Raw genomic sequence first — 17,056 nt, 5'->3', positions numbered from 1 at the left:
ATTTGAATTGGTGTTAAAGAGGGTCAAGGAGAGTAGAGCATTTGATGCAGCTTACGTAGGTTTCAAGGTGGCTTTGGACTAGTTCCCACATGATGAATTGGTCAAAACAGAAGGTGGTGATGGAATCTGAGGGAAAGTAGCAAATGGAACAAAATAAACTCAGTGACTGCAGACAAAGGGTAATGCTCACTGTAGTTGTAGTTGAAAGGTCATTTCTATTGGGATTCCACAGGGTTCAGTATTGGGTCCTTTCCCTTTCATGGTAGATAGCAAAGAAGCAAACTTAAGTGCAGGGGGCACCATTAAAAATTTGCAGATGATAGACTAAAAATGAGTGCATGGTTGATAAAGAGGAAGAAAGCTGCAGACTTGGAATATAGTAACAATGGGCTGATCGGTTAACAGAAAGGGACAAATAGAATTTAATCTGCCGGAATGTGCAGTAAGGCATTTGGGGAGGGCAAACTAGTCAATAGGATACACAATAAATGATACAATACTGATCAGTTTAGAGGCACAGCGTATGTTTCCAGATACTGGGGGGAGCAATGAGCAGCACATGGTTTGCAACTCTATCAGCTACAAGTTCCCCTCCAAGTCATACTCTCAACTCAACTGGGGTCAGAACCAAGTATAATCTATCCTAGAAATGGAGACTGTTCAGAGGGGCTAAGGAAATAAGCTATTTTTGTGAAAGGGTGTAGTTAGTGAAACTTCCAGAGCTGGAATGTCTGGGGAGAACCGTGTGGATTAGTAAAACACTGAGGAAGTCTAAACTCTCAGTTGTGTGAATGGTGAAGGAGGAAGACCCCACAATTTGAGGGACAGAAACTGAGCAGAAGCAGTTAAATCTAACATGCAGATTTGATAGAGAAAGAAAACCGCTCCAGATTGTTAAGTAACTGTAAAGTGACTGTTTTAGGGAGTACATGGGATGCTGTTTTGTTGTGTTTTGCAACCTTTCAAACTGTGTTATATAGTTAGTTTGGTTTGCTTTATTGTATTTTACTTTCTTTAGTGCAATGAACTGTTTTATTGTTAAAACCAAATGTGCAGCTTTGTGTGCTTATGTTTCAGTGAAAGGCTGCCACACTAAATTGAAGAAAAATTGATAATCAAGTCAGATTTCATTCTCGGATGTGGCCTGGCTTGTAACAACAGCAGCTGGAATCATAGCACCAGCAAAAGAAGAATAAATGAAAAAACTTTGTTGGGAGCAGACTGTATAGTTTTCGACATTGTAGAAGAGAAAGAGGACTAACAGAGGTGCTTCTGATCCGGAAGGGAAACAACCAATGATTCTGTTGTGCACATTATTTGCCCAAAGACAAGCATTGAATACAAGTTAATTGTGCCCTTGGACACAGCACTGTTTCAGTAGGATATGAAATTTCACTTTAGAATCCATTTTCACTCGCAAATATTGATGGGGAGCACTATTTAATAAAGTGAATTTCTTCAACATCTTCAGAGCTGCATGTTTATCATTCGTATACATGGGAAATCTCAAATTCATTTTGCAGTTACATGAAAATAATGTACAAGGAAAGGAATTTAAACTCAGTATTTTGCACTTCAATTGAGCACAGGCCTTACTCATAAAAATCTCATCTCCTGAATCCCTCTCCAGAATTGATTAACAATGGATACTATATTCATTACAGACAGTATAGGAGATTTTCCGTGTTGTAGCCCATTCCGAAATCTAGGCAAAGCTTCTTGGCGCCTCGCTGCAGGAGTTAAAGATCTGGGGAAATTGCTACATCTTACATCCCTGCCTAGGGGATGCTTCAACATCATTTCCTAAGAAAACCACATGTCCATATACATGTTTTCATATTGGGGAGGTCTAAACAGGACACAAACACCTCCAAGGGTATGCCAGCTGACGCCTACATTGAAAGCGTAATACTGAGAATGCTGGAAATCTGAAATAACAGCAAGCGCTGGAGAAACTCAACAGGCCTGGCAGAATTTATGGAGAGAAAAAGGCCGAATTTTACTGTCAGCTATACATCAGTAACTAATACTATTTATTTCAGAGGAAAGGTGACCGGACCTGAAGCCTTAACTTTGATTTCTCTTCACAAATGCTGCCCAGACCGGCTGAGCTTTTTCAGCAACTTCTGTTTTTTGTCTCTTATTTACAGCATCCACAGTTCTTTTGGTTTTTAACACTATTTATTTCTTGAGTTGTAAGGTTTTTGGATTTAAGTTCTTGCCCACTGAGGTGAAAGCTATATCTAGCCCATGTAGTATGGTAGTAAAGGGATGGTGCACTGACTGTGGGGCTGCCTTATGGATGTGTGGTTAAACATTAAACATTCAGTAGGCATTCCACAGCAGTAACACTGATCATATTGTAGTATTCCTCAGAGAGTTTCATGACTGATTCACTGAGAAGCAATCTTGGCTGAGGTTTCAGAATAAAGCAACATGTTGCCTTCGGCTGTATTGGAAAGCTGCTGGTAATGGAACTGTTGAAAGCATTCACACCTTTTCTGGATCCATCTTTTATTCCTGTACTTATCTCATTGCTACACTTTTTGCGCTTTACAAAAGCATTTCCTTTGTCATTTAAAACAATGCAGTCTCTGTCTCTGTAACTTCTATCTCTTGTTTAGAACAGTTAAAGTATTTTGTTAGAATTCTGCAGACTATGAAAATACTGAGGAAGGCTAAGCTTTAAGTTTGAGAGTAGTCAAGGGGAAAGTTCTCATGGGTAACTTTCTTTTGCAATGTGTTCTGAAATTTTTGAAACTGCTATATTTGATATTTTGGTTTATTTTATTTCTTCAATGTAATAAACTTCTGTTTTATTGGTAAAATCTAATCTGTAGTCTGATGTGCTTATGTTTCAGTGAAAGACCACAAGGTTTGACAAAGGGGAAAAAGATCGAGCGAGGCAGGTTTTATTCTGGGGTTTGACTATTCCACTTGCTGAAGCAGCTGGAATCGTAACAATTCTCATTTCTTGTCCTGCTGTGCTGCATTGGTGATAAATCTGTACCTTTGTTTGCTCTCCCAGGTGGAAGTAAAAAAAATCACATGGTATTCTTTAGAGGAAAAACAGGTGAGATCTCACTATCAACATTGCTAAAAGTGATTATCAGGTCATTATCACATTACAGTTTGTGGGAGCTCATGCAAGTAAATTTACTGTTTGTAGGAACTTATGTAAACACATTCTCTATGTTACAGCAGTGACTACACTTTGTCTGTTTCAAAGCACTTTGGTTTGTCCTTATTGGGGAATATCAATCAAGTCTGAATCCTATTTATGTGTGTTTGGAACTAGGTCAGTGAGTTATAAATGTTCAGTTTAATTTTATGCTTAAAGCAATAATTAATTAACTACCGGATTATCCATTCCCCTTTCCCAATTTAACATAGAAACAGAGAAAATTGGACTGGGAGTAGGCCATTCAGTTCTTGAGCCTGCTCCACCATAAAATATGAGCATGCCTGCTCATTGCTGTTCCTGCTTTCTCCCCATATTCTTTGATCTCTTTAGCTCGAAGAACAATATCTAACTCTGTCTTAAAAATATTCAATGATAGAAAATTCCACTGGCTCACCATTCTCTTGGCGAAGACATTTCTCCTCATCTTCGTTCTACTGTGCATCCTTAGTCTGTGACCTTTGGTTCTGCAATCTCCAGTCATGAGGAACACCCTTCTTCACTTACCCTCTCTGATACTCTCCAGCTGTGTGACTTGAATCCACAACCTTTTGACTCAATGGTGATATTTCTACTAAGCCAATACAGTAACAATGGAATCTGTCATGTACCTTCACATCACAGCTATTTCTTTTCTCCATGACTTCATCTTGATTGGCAGCTTGTAAACAGTCAGCACCATACAATACTAGCATAGTAAGTGGCTCCTTACACTCAGAATAGAGAATCTCGAATGAGGATGCAAGTAGATGCCTTAAAGTGGATGCTCCAACTGGAATCTACAAGATACAGTGCAGTAACGCAACAACATTTCTTCAAAGGTTTCTCCAGAACCCACAACATCTACCAACCAGCAGGGCAACGACAGCAGGCACATGGGGGCATCACTTCTCAGTTTCCCTCCAATCTTCGGATGTACACACAATCCTGACATGAAAATGTTGCCATTCCATCATCTTTACTGATTGAGAATTCTGCAGCTCCCTCCTTATCATCGCTTTGGGAATACTGTGGTTTTGGAAGGCAGCTCAGGAGCATCTGCTCATGAGCAATTAATGCTGGCCCCGTATCAGTGATGCCCACATTCAATAAATAAATAATATTTTAAAAAGAGGCATTCAGAATGAATCACCTCTCTTGCCACCCACTTTGCCAATTGTGTTTCTAGGCCAACCCAAGCAGCACAATGAAAGCAAGATGCTCTGAGGCAGGAGGAATGAAGTAGTTTAAAATGGGAAATATTTGCAGTGGTGCAGAGAAAAGACTGGGAAGTGGGACAGATCAGAAATCTCTTTCCGCCAGTCAACCCAGGCATAATGGATTGAATGGACTCATTCTGTGCTGTACAATTTTATGATTTTAACCATTGTGGAAAGTGGATGGCAAAGCACAAAGCCATCTATACAAAGTCTAAGTGCTTCAACAAGCAGCTAGGCTGCCACGTTACTTTCTGATTTATTGTGCAATTCCATTTCTTTGGTTTAATAGCTTTTTTAAAAAATAAATCTGTATGTACTTACAATGTGTTCTGCAAAACCCACAGCAATTGCTATTCGCCTTCCTTGAAGTTATAAGCAGTTTTACGACAAGGTACGAGAGGCAAGCAAAATCAATAAGGCCATACAAAGCAACCAATTCTGTTCAGGCCAGCATTCATTTCCTCAATCTGAATACACCTTTTACTTTCCCTCACCATGATACAGTACATTCCACATGCACCCACAAAAAAACTATTCATTTCCTGAGTTAGATGCTATAACACTTAAAAGACACTTAGAATCGTACATGAACAGGAAAGATTTGGAGAGTTATGGACCAGGAGCAGGCAGGTGGGACTAGTTTAGCTCGAAAATATGTTTGGCACGGGCTGGTTTGACTGAAGAATCTGTTTCCTTGCTGTATGATTCTATGACTCTGTTTCTCAAGCAGTTCTCAGAAATATTATAAAAAGATTGAATCTAAAATGAGAAGAACAAAAGGTACTCATATACTCCTTTTTCCTCTCTCCAAGTTTAATAAGTGACACCCAGAAAAAAAGAGTCACAACTTTGGCTATTTGATCTGAGCTTACAAGCTAAGAGATTCTGGACAGCAGCAGGAAGAGGGGTCAACCTATGTGCAGTTGGATGATGGATGTTAGAACGGAATATAGGAACATGTCATTTGAGAGCAACAGAAAGCCATTCAGCCCTTTAACTCTGCTCCACCATCCAGTGGCTGATCTGCTTGTGGACTCAAGCCCCTCTGTCCCTTTTCCCCAAGCCCTCGTCTCCCACATCTATCAAAAAACCATCTAACTCAACCTAGAATAAAGTCAATGGTACAGCCGCCAATACTTTTTGGGGAAGAGAATTCCACAGGCCCATACCCCTCTGATGGAAATCCTCCTTGTCTCCATCATAGAAAGAAGACCTCCTGTTCTTAAATTGTACCCCCTTTTTTGAGATTCCCTCACGAGAGGAAACATTTTCCCTGGACACAATGTATCAAGTCCCCTCAGGATTTTATATATTGCCATAGGATCAATTCTCATTCTTCTAAGTTCCAACCGGTACAGATCCAACCTTTCCTCACAGGAGAACCCTATCTTCCCAGGAACAGGTCACAGAGTGGTGTCACAGAATGGCTGCCAACAAACCACAACCGATGTATGAGGGTGGCATAAGACAGACAGAATTGGCACACCATGACAGCAGGTCTCCTGGCAGGAGCGGCTACAAGCAGCAGCTTAATAAGAAGGTGCACTCACTATCTACTGGCAAGTTTCTGAAAATTTGCTCCGAGTGAGTGAATGAGAGCAGGCTGCACAGTGTGGTGTTTACACCATTTTCCTTTCACTCACTATACAGATCAATCATTGGATATGAACCCTTTGAAGAGCAGGTGTGCATGCTGGAATGGATAGAGATAGAGGAAGCTGATGTGCTGAAAATTTTGTCAAACATTAACATTGACAAGTCGCCAGGCCAGGACCAGATTTGTCCTCGGCTGCTTTGGGAAGCGAGAAATGCAATTGCTTCGCCACTTGCGAAGATCTTTGCATCCTCGCTCTCCACTAGAGTCGTACCTGAGGACTGGAGAGGCGCAAATGTAATTCCTCTCTTCAAGAGAGGAAATAGGGAAATCCCCGGCAATTATAGACCAGTAAGTCTCACGTCTGTCGTCTGCAAGGTGTTAGAAAGGATTCTGAGGGATAAGATTTATGACCATCTGGAAGAGCATGGCTTGATCAAATACAGTCAACACGGCTTTGTGAGGGGTAGGTCATGCCTTACAAACCTTATCGAGTTTTTTGAGGATGTGACTAGAAAAGTTGATGAGGGTCGAGCTGTGGATGTGGTGTATATGGATTTCAGTAAGGCATTTGATAAGGTTCCCCATGGTAGGCTCATTCAGGAGGTCAGGAGGAATGGGATACAGGGGAACTTAGCTGCTTGGATACAGAATTGGCTGGCCAACAGAAGACAGCGAGTGGTAGTAGAAGGAAAATATTCTGCCTGGAAGTCAGTGGTGAGTGGGGTTCCACAGGGCTCTGTCCTTGGGCCTCTACTGTTTGTAATTTTTATTAATGACTTGGATGAGGGGATTGAAGGATGGGTCAGCAAGTTTGCAGACGACACAAAGGTCGGAGGTGTCGTTGACAGTGTAGAGGGCTGTTGTAGGCTGCAGCGGGACATTGACAGGATGCAGAGATGGGCTGAGAGGTGGCAGATGGAGTTCAACCTGGATAAATGCGAGGTGATGCATTTTGGAAGGTCGAATTTGAAAGCTGAGTACAGGATTAACGATAGGGTTCTTGGCAGTGTGGAGGAACAGAGGGATCTTGGTGTGCAGATACATAGATCCCTTAAAATGGCCACCCAAGTGGACAGGGTTGTTAAGAAAGCATATGGTGTTTTGGCTTTCATTAACAGGGGGATTGAGTTTAAGAGTCGTGAGATCTTGTTGCAGCTCTATAAAACTTTGGTTAGACCGCACTTGGAATACTGCGTCCAGTTCTGGGCGCCCTATTATAGGAAAGATGTGGACGCTTTGGAGAGGGTTCAGAGGAGGTTTACCAGGATGCTGCCTGGACTGGAGGGCTTATCTTATGAAGAGAGGTCGACTGAGCTCGGTCTCTTTTCATTGGAGAAAAGGAGGAGGAGAGGGGACCTAATTGAGGTATACAAGATAATGAGAGGCATAGATAGAGTTGATAGCCAGAGACTATTTCCCAGGGCAGAAATGGCTAGCACGAGGGGTCATAGTTTTAAGCTGGTTGGTGGAAAGTATAGAGGGGATGTCAGAGGCAGGTTCTTTACGCAGAGAGTTGAGAGAGCATGGAATGCGTTGCCAGCAGCAGTTGTGGAAGCAAGGTCATTGGGGTCATTTAAGAGACTGCTGGACATGTATATGGTCACGGAAATTTGAGGGTGCATACATGAGGATCAATGGTCGGCACAACATTGTGGGCTGAAGGGCCTGTTCTGTGCTGTACTGTTCTATGTTCTATGTTCTATGTTCTATGTTCTATATTAGCTGCAGCTCAGTGGGTTTCACTCCAACCGTTAAGACAGAATGTCATTGTTCAAGTCAGGATCTATAGACCTGAGAAGAAAATCTAGGCTAACATACCCAGTGGTCCATTGTTGGAGGTGCTGACCTTTGGATGATACCATTCGAACCAACACTCTACCCATTGAAATTGTGGCTTCAGGTGTCTAGTTGTTAAATACTCGTATTCCCTCTCAGGTAATGTAATGCCTCTGTTGTCAAGCAGAGTTATCCTGGTGTTTTGGTCAATACTAAGCTCTGAACTGATATTACTGAAGGGGTTTTCTGGTCACTGTGATGTTGCCGTTTGTGAGATCTCACCGTGCACAAATGGACTGCCGTGTTTCCACATTACGACAGTGACTCCAATTCTCAACTATTCTCTTGGCCAGAAGTTGTTTGGGATATCCTAAAGCTGTGAAATGCACAATGTTAAGAAAGAAAGCCTTCTCTTTCTTCCCTTTCATGGCCTCAGGACATTCCAAAGCACTTTACAGCCAATGAAGTATTTTGGCAGTCATCAGTTGGTAATACAGAACTTGAAAAATATACATTTTGTTTATCCTTTTCATCTTGCACTTATTGGGGCAATTTGCAAGAAGTGAAGGGAAAAGCTGTACACAAAGAGAGTGCTGATTTATTTGGAAGTGGAACCACATCAATATTTAGGAACAGGTACAGCAAATGGTTGAAGTAAAGATGAATAAAGCAATTACAGTGGACTCTGAGGTGTTTCCACAGGGAAAACACCAGGACTCACTTCTTATTTACTATAATAGTTGATCCTTTTACATTGTATTTGATGTGAATTGTCCTGTTAAGTGCAAGTTGAAAAACTGGAGCAAAATATGCCTTTTCTCAGCAGTATTCATATTTTGGAAGTGTAGTCACTATTGCAATGTCAGGAAATGCAGCAGTCAATTTAGGCACAGCAAGCTGCTACAGTTAACAAAGCAACAGCGAGAAAAATTCATTCCCTCCACCAGTGATGGGAAGTAGCAGCTGTGCACATCATCTACAAAATCCCCTGCATAAATTCACCAAGGCTCTTTAGAAACCAACACTTTCATAAATACTACCATCTAGAAGGATAAGGGCAGCAAATTTATGGGAATACCACCACCTGCAAGTTGCCCTCCAAGCCATGGTTCAAGAAGGCAGCTCACCAACACCTTGTCAAGGGCAGCTATGAGTGGGCAATAAATACTGGCCAGCCAGCAGCAGCTCCATTCTAAGAATGAATACAAAAAAAACCCAGGTGATTTATTCAGTGCCAGTTCTTCCTTTCTTTAATGACTATTTAAAGTCTCTATTGATGGTATAACTAAAGCAGCACAAGCCCTTGTTTCCAACTGCTGCATCAAACACACAGAGTTCAGAACGTGCAACCAGAATAAATGACTGAACAGGCAGCCAAGTCAATATTTAGGAATAGGTTAAGCAAGTGGTCAAAGTAAGGATGAATAAAGCATTCACTGGAACAGAGTGGGCACATGGGATTAAGACTCATGTCCATGTAGAGGGTAAAATCTTTATACAAAAACGTTGGTTAGAGTGAGTGGCAACTGTTTGCCTTTATTCACGTCTTTAATGGATTCTAAGGCATGTCTCAGAAACTGATACTGCAATAACAAGTAGATAGTAGCAAGGGGAAGAGGTAGGTTTTCATCAGACTGATGCTCTATGTCATTAGCGAAACTTCTGGAAGAGCTTTACATTCTACTTCAATATTCAAAGGGGAGACCAAAACCTCTCCAAAGTAACGCCACTGATTATATCAAATGATTATATCAAATATCACAAGGTACACACACACACACACACACACACACACACAGTATCCATATTGTAATTTCCACGTCATTTTCATTGTGATTGTGTTGAAGGTCAAAAGGCATGGAATTGTCACAGCAAACCTCAAACTGCTGAAGTCTGGCAGAAATCCAAGAATCATCCCAACTGAAATAAAATGCACCTTTCAATCTGTAAAGACATGTTACAGCACAGGAGTTGACATAGGTGCAGTTGGAATTTTGAGTTTTATCATTAAGAGAATAAAAATGTCTCATGATTTTAATTTGTCATACCAACTTGCAGAGAAATCATGTACTACACATCTGGCACGATAGTAAAATAACAGTGGGACACATAGATGCTCTACAATAGCGATAACAAGGTGTACAGCTGGATGTACACAGCAGGCCAAGCAACATCAGAGGAGCAGGAAGGCTGATGTTTCAAGCCAAAACCCTTCTTCAGAAATCTTTGACATGATTTTGGAGTATCGTGGAAATTTGCAGCAATGGAAGGAGAGCATTTGGCCCAGCGCATCTTTGCCAGCCAAATTAAAACTATCAAGTTGAATCCTGTTTTCCAGCTCTTGGCCCTCTACATTAATGTTAGTTCAAATCCACGTTATTTTTAAACTCTAGCAGCTTTTATGTCTTCAGTTGCAAAACTTTATGGACCCTCTCGACACTCTAAATATTTTGTCTCATCCTCTCCTAAAAACACTGCTTCGTGTTTTTGGCTGCCAACTAAGTGACCACAGTCTCAGCCAAGAAACCAATCAGTCAGTACCTTGTATTATCATGGGAGGTGGAGACAGAACACTGGGCTTAGCCAGGATCTGTACTTCCATTAGCATTGCACACACCACACAGAGTTCCCAATTTAATAAAGAAAAGTTCTAATTATGTGGATTATGCTGGCAAAGTCACCATTTTATTGCCCATTTTTATGAACTATTTGCTATACTACTTCAGAAGGCAAGTAAGGGTCAACTGCCTCAGGGCTGAATGACACAAGACTCTGGGTTCCCCACCTCTTTGACTAAAAGCACAGAGGTGGGGAAGTCTGCCAAGCTCTGCAACCATCTGATGGGTTGATTGCTCCGCTTATACATGAAGATGTCCTGCCTCAGAGAGATTCAGGCCAGTAAGAGATTGGCAGCATTCCAGCACTGTACCAGCAGCACCACCAGAAGATGTGATCATTACTGGTATTGCACTTGGGACTTAGACAATTGTTCCAGATTCAGCTCACCAAGTGAGAAGAATTGGTAGGCCCTAGTGAGGATATGTTGGGGAGTTGGGGTGTTGTCAGAATTTTGAAGACTGGTGATAAGCAAGGCATTACATATGATCCTCTAATGGGAGCATGGGCTAATTTAGAAGAGACAGTCACCATCTGCCACCCCACCCTCAAACCCAGCCCCAACACAGCTCCCTGCTGGGTATTTGGCGTTAGGCCTCTCCAGCCATTTAAATCCCAATGATACCGCACCCTCCCACCTCGACTTATTGTCTAATAACAACAGCATGTATGCATCTTGCATTGGTAAAAGTAAAATGTCTCACAATATTTCATAGGAGGAATGATCTAATCAAACGTGACACTGGCGATATCAACACAGGTAACCGCTCTGGTATTTTATAACCAATAATGTAAAGGAGAACATGGTCGGGTGGGGGGGGGGGGGGGTGGTAAAGGAGTGGTGAGGTTTATGGAAGAAATTCCAGAGCTTAAGGCATTGTCAGCTGAAGGCATGGTCACCAATTATGGAGCACCAACAGACACGAAGACAGACTTTGTGAAGCATGGAGATGTTCATTATCTGTCCCAAGGAAAATAGCATCATCATCACAGATATGATCATTATTGGTAAACATTGATACAGTGTTGCATTCAGTCAGTGAACTTAGAGAACCAATAGAGAGAAATCCAACAAATGCACAGGCCACGCATTCAAAATCTAAACTCAACAGGGATCATGAGGTCAAAGGGAGAGTCAACCCACAAAGGTTCTCAACACCAGAGAATAAGCCAGAAAATTACAAATCAAAGTACTGTGTGTGACATGATAAATCAGTAAGAAACTATTTTTAAAAGGGACATGGTGTCTTCTCCTGAAAGACTTCCACTGCATCCAACAATTGGAGTCTTGTAGAACACAACTACAGCAGCTCTTCATAACTGGATAGCAGAGCAGCGCATCTCCAGACTATGACAGAATCTCATCCTGGCAAATAATGCTTTTAGTTTATTCCATCATCCTTAATCACAATATGTTTTACTCATGTAGGAGCAAGTCACATCAAAATAAATTAACATTTTCCCACGATTTACTCGCAGTGTACCCTTCAAATCCCATTATTCTTTTATTTTTAACAAAATATCTGGAGTGAAGCTTTAGGCAAATATAGAACTGAATAAGATTCCCCCTCCCACATTGTGGCGTACATTATCAAGTTTCCAGTTAAGCGATACATAAATGTTTCAGAAATCCTCACTGTGCCTTGTTCGGAAAGGGTTGCCTTTTCCTCCTCCATGCAGCCAGGATAGCTGGGAGAGACATCACTCCTGCGTCTCAGACAATCTTTCCGAAAATACTGTTATTACGACATCATAGATCAGCCAGCTCGAGGTCTCCCCCGTTTAATCCTGGTTAATTTTAGAATTGAAATCTATCAATTAAAGCGTCTCCCAGCAAAACTGCTTCTAATTACCAGGTCTGCAGCATCTATTGCTTTGTCATCAACAGGCACTTGTCAGCCCATCAGTCAAGGGATTAAATTTAAAATAGTCCCGGTTGTTTGGGGCGTGCGAGCCAGTGAGCATCCGGCAGTAAGGGAACAGCGTCAGAGGGCTGCAAGCTAACGGGGTCCGAATCATGTTGCCAAACCACTGCCCGGGTGTGGAGTCACTGCATTTGTCACATCCAAGTCCCCCCTCACGTCTCTAGGCTCTCTTTGCAACACAGCAACAACAACCTGCACAGAGTGGGTCAAACAAGATCTCCAGTTTGCACTTCCTCAGAAGCGAGACTCTGAGCTATTACCTTCTTGACAGCTTTCCACTAGAATTGAAGGGTCTCTGGTGAAGGGTCTGGGCCCGAAACGTCAGCTTTTGTGCTCCTGAGATGCTGCTTGGCCTGCTGTGTTCATCCAGCCTCACATTTTATTATCTTCCACTAGAATTAGCTGTTTAACCATCTTAGTCACTGGCCTGATATTCTCTGGTCGGGCACTTTTTTTGCCGAAACAGAACAGTGCAAACCTCCAGAACCACCTTTCCCGTTCTCCGAACTGATTCTGTGCGTTGTATCTCAACCGTGGATTCGCTACAAACCATCTGCAATCTCTTGCCCGGTTGATAGGGAATCTAGGATTCCCAGTATTGACCTTATCTATCCTCAACGTCCAATCTGCGCTGTTAGGAGCAGAAAGCGCCGGCTTGTGAAACTAATGGATGCAGGGGAGCTGTCTGAGGGAGAGAGAACGCACTATTCAGGCTAATGCTACATTCCCACCGATTGCACTGTATCAAGAGTCACTAACAGCATCGGTCAAGATAGGAGAGCCCATATTGAACAACAGACCAAACTCCCTCCCCTCCTACTCCACAATAACAGGACATTTGCAAAACACACACACACAAAAAAACGCAGGCACATTCACATCAGCCAATGGAACGGTGTGTAAAGGGTACTCACTCGCTTTGCCTTGTTTCGGCCTTTGCAACAGCTTCTGCATTGCAGCTACATCTTCGGTTTTGACAGCTTGCAGTAATTCCTGATCTTTCTCCATGGCTTGTTGATGTGTGTGTGTGTGTGTGTGTGTTTATGTGCGTGTTTTTATATCCGATGCATCTTAGGTTTTAGGAGCTGAAGCGAGAGAGAGACACACACAGAGGGAGGAAGACTATGCCTGGCAGAGTGTGTGCATAGAGGCAGGGACAGGAGGAGAGCTACCGATGGGTGAAAGGCATAGACAGCCTCGTCTCTTGTATCACACACCAAAACAGCTCTCTCTCCTAAAATAATAAAATGTGAGGCTGGATGAGCACAGCAGGCCAAGCAGTATCTCAGGAGCACAAAAGCTGACGTTTCGGGCCTAGACCCTTCATCAGAGAGGGGGACGGGGAGAGGGAACTGGAATAAATAGGGAGAGGGGGGGAGGCGGACCGAAGGTGGAGAGGAGAGAAAAGGTCAGTCCAGGGAAGACGGACAGGTCAAGGAGGTGGGATGAGGTTAGTCGGTAGCTGGGGGTGCGGCTTGGGGTGGGAGGAAGGGATGGCTGAGAGGAAGAACAGGTTAGGGAGGCAGAGACAGGTTGGACTGGTTTTGGGATGCAGTGGGTGGAGGGGAAGAGCTGGGCTGGTTGTGTGGTGCAGTCGGGGGAGGGGACGAACTGGGCTGGTTTAGGGATGCGGTGGGGGAAGGGGAGATTTAGCATCCCTAAACCATCCCAGTTCGTCCCCTCCCCCCACTGCACCTCACAACCAGCCCAGCCCAGCTCTTCGCCCCCACCCACTGCATCCCAAAACCAGTCCAACCTGTCTCTGCCTCCCTAACCGGTTCTTCCTCTCACCCATCCCTTCCTCCCCCCGACAAGCCGCACCTCCATCGACCTACTAACCTCATCCCACCTCCTTGACCTGTCCGTCTTCCCTGGACTGACCTATCCCCTCCCTACCTCCCCACCTATCTTCTTTACTCTCCATCTTCGGTCCGCCTCCCCCTCTCTCCCTGTTTATTCCAGTTCCCTCTCCCCACCCCCCTCTCTGATGAAGGGTCTAGGCCCGAAACGTCAGCTTTTGTGCTCCTGAGATGCTGCTTGGCCTGCTGTGTTCATCCAGCCTCACATTTTACTATCTTGGAATTCTCCAGCATCTGCAGTTCCCATTATCTCAGCTCTCTCTCCCCTTTCCCACCCCGGATTATTGCAAATAAAAAGGACAACACAAAATTCTCCTTGCTGTCCTCCCCCGAGAGCCTGGTGGCTGCACTAAGTACACAGCGGCGATGCCATGGTTCTTCAGTCCGTCCTGACTCCCATCGCGTTTCGCAGCCGCTGCCTCACGCGCGCTCTCTCTCTCTCTCTTTCTCTCTCTCCACAAGAGCTGAGATCTGCTTTCAATGCTCCTACCCTGCCGCATGGCGGAGGAAGATTGTACAGGAGCCAAATCATCACATCCCTCTCATACCAAATAGGACAGAACCTGGGCCAAGGCAGGTTTATTTCTGGAAGCGCTCTTAAAGGAAACCCCTACCAAAGAGTGCGTGTTGGGGGTGGGGTGGGGTGGGAAAGGGGTGGAACTAATCCTTTTAAAATCTCTCGTTTGTAACCATTTTCTGAAAATAACACCGCTTTGCTTTCTAACATCCCGCTAATCCTTCCCACCATTGCAATATCTGTATTTATTGATCGATAGACAAGAATTGAACAGGTGAAACTGCACATTTAAACATTATGCTCGTCACAATATTAACTGATGGAAATGGATGCTGTAACTTCAACTTGGCCGGGACTGTTCCAAACTCTCTATCATCCTGGATTAAGAACTGCAAGGTGATGCAGCGTTGTTACCTGGTCCCTTTTCACTGGGGGTTGCCAACCTGCTGTCTCAGGAGTCAGCATAACATTTGGCGGTTGCAATTTTACGCTGCAAATAGCGCCAATTTGAAAATAATACCGGCGTCTCCGGAAGTGAATTAAACTTGGACAAGAAGCAAATGCGGCTTCCATCAATCATTCCACCCGCCACCACCGCCCTCTCCCACTTCTTACGCCCCTTCAATTACACTTAACACACAAATACAGCTCAATTCCGATTAGCACGTCTCGTTATTTTTTCACTCCCTTCCCCGCCATGTTAACCAGTTATCATTGAGCACCCTGGCTGGTTCCTTATCTGGTCAATCCATAATTGTACATCCCATCTATGGTCTGGGATCAAGCTAGTTATTTGGGAATTATCTCCACACCTGTCTGAAAGGCAGTGTCTTGTTCTCCCTGGGTTATTTTTAATCTGGAAGCAATGCTAATGATGCTGTCTGACTTGGGGTCATGCTTGTCATCAAGATTTGTATGTGCACTCTGCGCAGGGTGGCAATTAACTCGGAAATGTTTTCACCTAGCGGCTGAATGGCTCTAAGTGTCTGCACCCCTCTCATGTGCGTAAATTATCACCGACATGTAAATCTCTGATGGTTCTAATTTGGGATACCACATTATCAATGAGTTATTTTCCGTGTCTTAAGATCCAATAACGTCAGTATCCACTTGCCCACATCATTTGGATGCTTGAGATAGTCGCAGGGAACAGAGAAGGTTGAAAAGGACAAAGATGCTGTTGTGCTGTGCATGGGCTATCCAAAAGCATTTTGTACAATTTTTGAAGAAAATCTCAGAATGAAAGGGATCCAAAATTGTCTGAGGGATAAGAAAGAGAGTGTAATATAACAAAGTGTGTAGCTGGATGAACACAGCAGGCCAAGCAGCATCTCAGGAGCACCAAAGCTGACGTCAGCTGCTGTGCTCCTGAGATGCTGCTCAGCCTGCTGTGTTCATCCAGCTACACACTTTGTTATCCTGGATTCTCCAGCATCTGCAGTTCCCATTATCTCTGATCACAAGAAAGAGAGTGTGATGGGTGTTTTTCTGATTGAGAGGATGTTTGTTGTGGAGTTCCCCTGAGGCTGGTATTGAGACCCTTGCTTTCCTGATACGGACATAAATGATCTAGGCTTGGGTGTGCAGGGGACAACATTGTACTGTGCAGATGACACAAAACTCCAATGTACTGCGACCTGTTCTGAGACATAGAGTCATAGAAATGTACAGCTCAGTCGTTGGTCCATTTCATGGGCGCCATTAGACTTTCATTCCTGGGTGTTGTTCTTAAATTGAAATTGGATTCAAACATGCGTCATGGTGAAAGTTGATTCTGATTACCTGAATCTCCGGATTACTAGTCCAGTGATGTTGTCACAACGCCTCCATTTATGAGAATGATTCTCAGGGATGAGAAACTCAGTTATGAGGATTTTTTCAAGGTACTGGGACTGCTTTCCTTGGAAACTTGATAGAAACTTTCCAAAACCATGAGTGCTCAGGAGAAAGCAGATAGGAATAAAATGCTTCAGAGATAGTAGGAACTGCAGATGCTGGGGAATCTGAGATAACAAGGTGCTGAGCTGGATGAACGCAGCAGGCCCAGCTGCATCAGAGGAGCAGGAAGGCTGACATTTCAGGCCTAGACCCTTCTTCATTTTTCTGAAGAAAGTTCAGAAAGCTCTTCATCCAGTTCTACACCTTGTTATCTAGGAATAAAATGTTCCCACTCCTAAAATGAATCTGGAACCAGAGGGCACAGTTTCAAAGATGCTAACAAAAGAAGCAAATGGGCAGTGAGAAAAAATACTTTATTCAGCCAGTGAGTGATCTGGGCCTGGAATCCACTGCCCGGAAATGTGGTGGTGGCAGATTCAGCGAAGGCACGCAAGAGGGATGGTTACTTAAACAGAAAAAAAAATACATGCAGGGTTTTTGGAAAAAG

At 43.5% G+C, this 17,056-nt stretch overlaps 1 long non-coding RNA gene across 1 annotated transcript in view; it reads right to left on the bottom strand.

Moving 5' to 3' along the window:
- Nucleotides 1-13,495, bottom strand: part of LOC132209311 (uncharacterized) — a 113,326-nt gene extending 99,831 nt beyond the window's left edge. The window contains exon 1 of the long non-coding RNA XR_009445414.1: nt 13,209-13,495. This is a non-coding gene — a long non-coding RNA (uncharacterized LOC132209311). The remainder of the gene's footprint in view (nt 1-13,208) is intronic.
- Nucleotides 13,496-17,056: the final 3,561 nt, after the last annotated feature.

This window comes from Stegostoma tigrinum, unplaced genomic scaffold (assembly GCF_030684315.1).
Source record: "Stegostoma tigrinum isolate sSteTig4 unplaced genomic scaffold, sSteTig4.hap1 scaffold_84, whole genome shotgun sequence".
NCBI classification, from domain to species: Eukaryota; Metazoa; Chordata; class Chondrichthyes; order Orectolobiformes; family Stegostomatidae; genus Stegostoma; species Stegostoma tigrinum.
The sequence above is the reverse complement of the archived record's forward strand: the minus strand, read 5'-3'. Positions and strand labels throughout refer to the sequence as shown.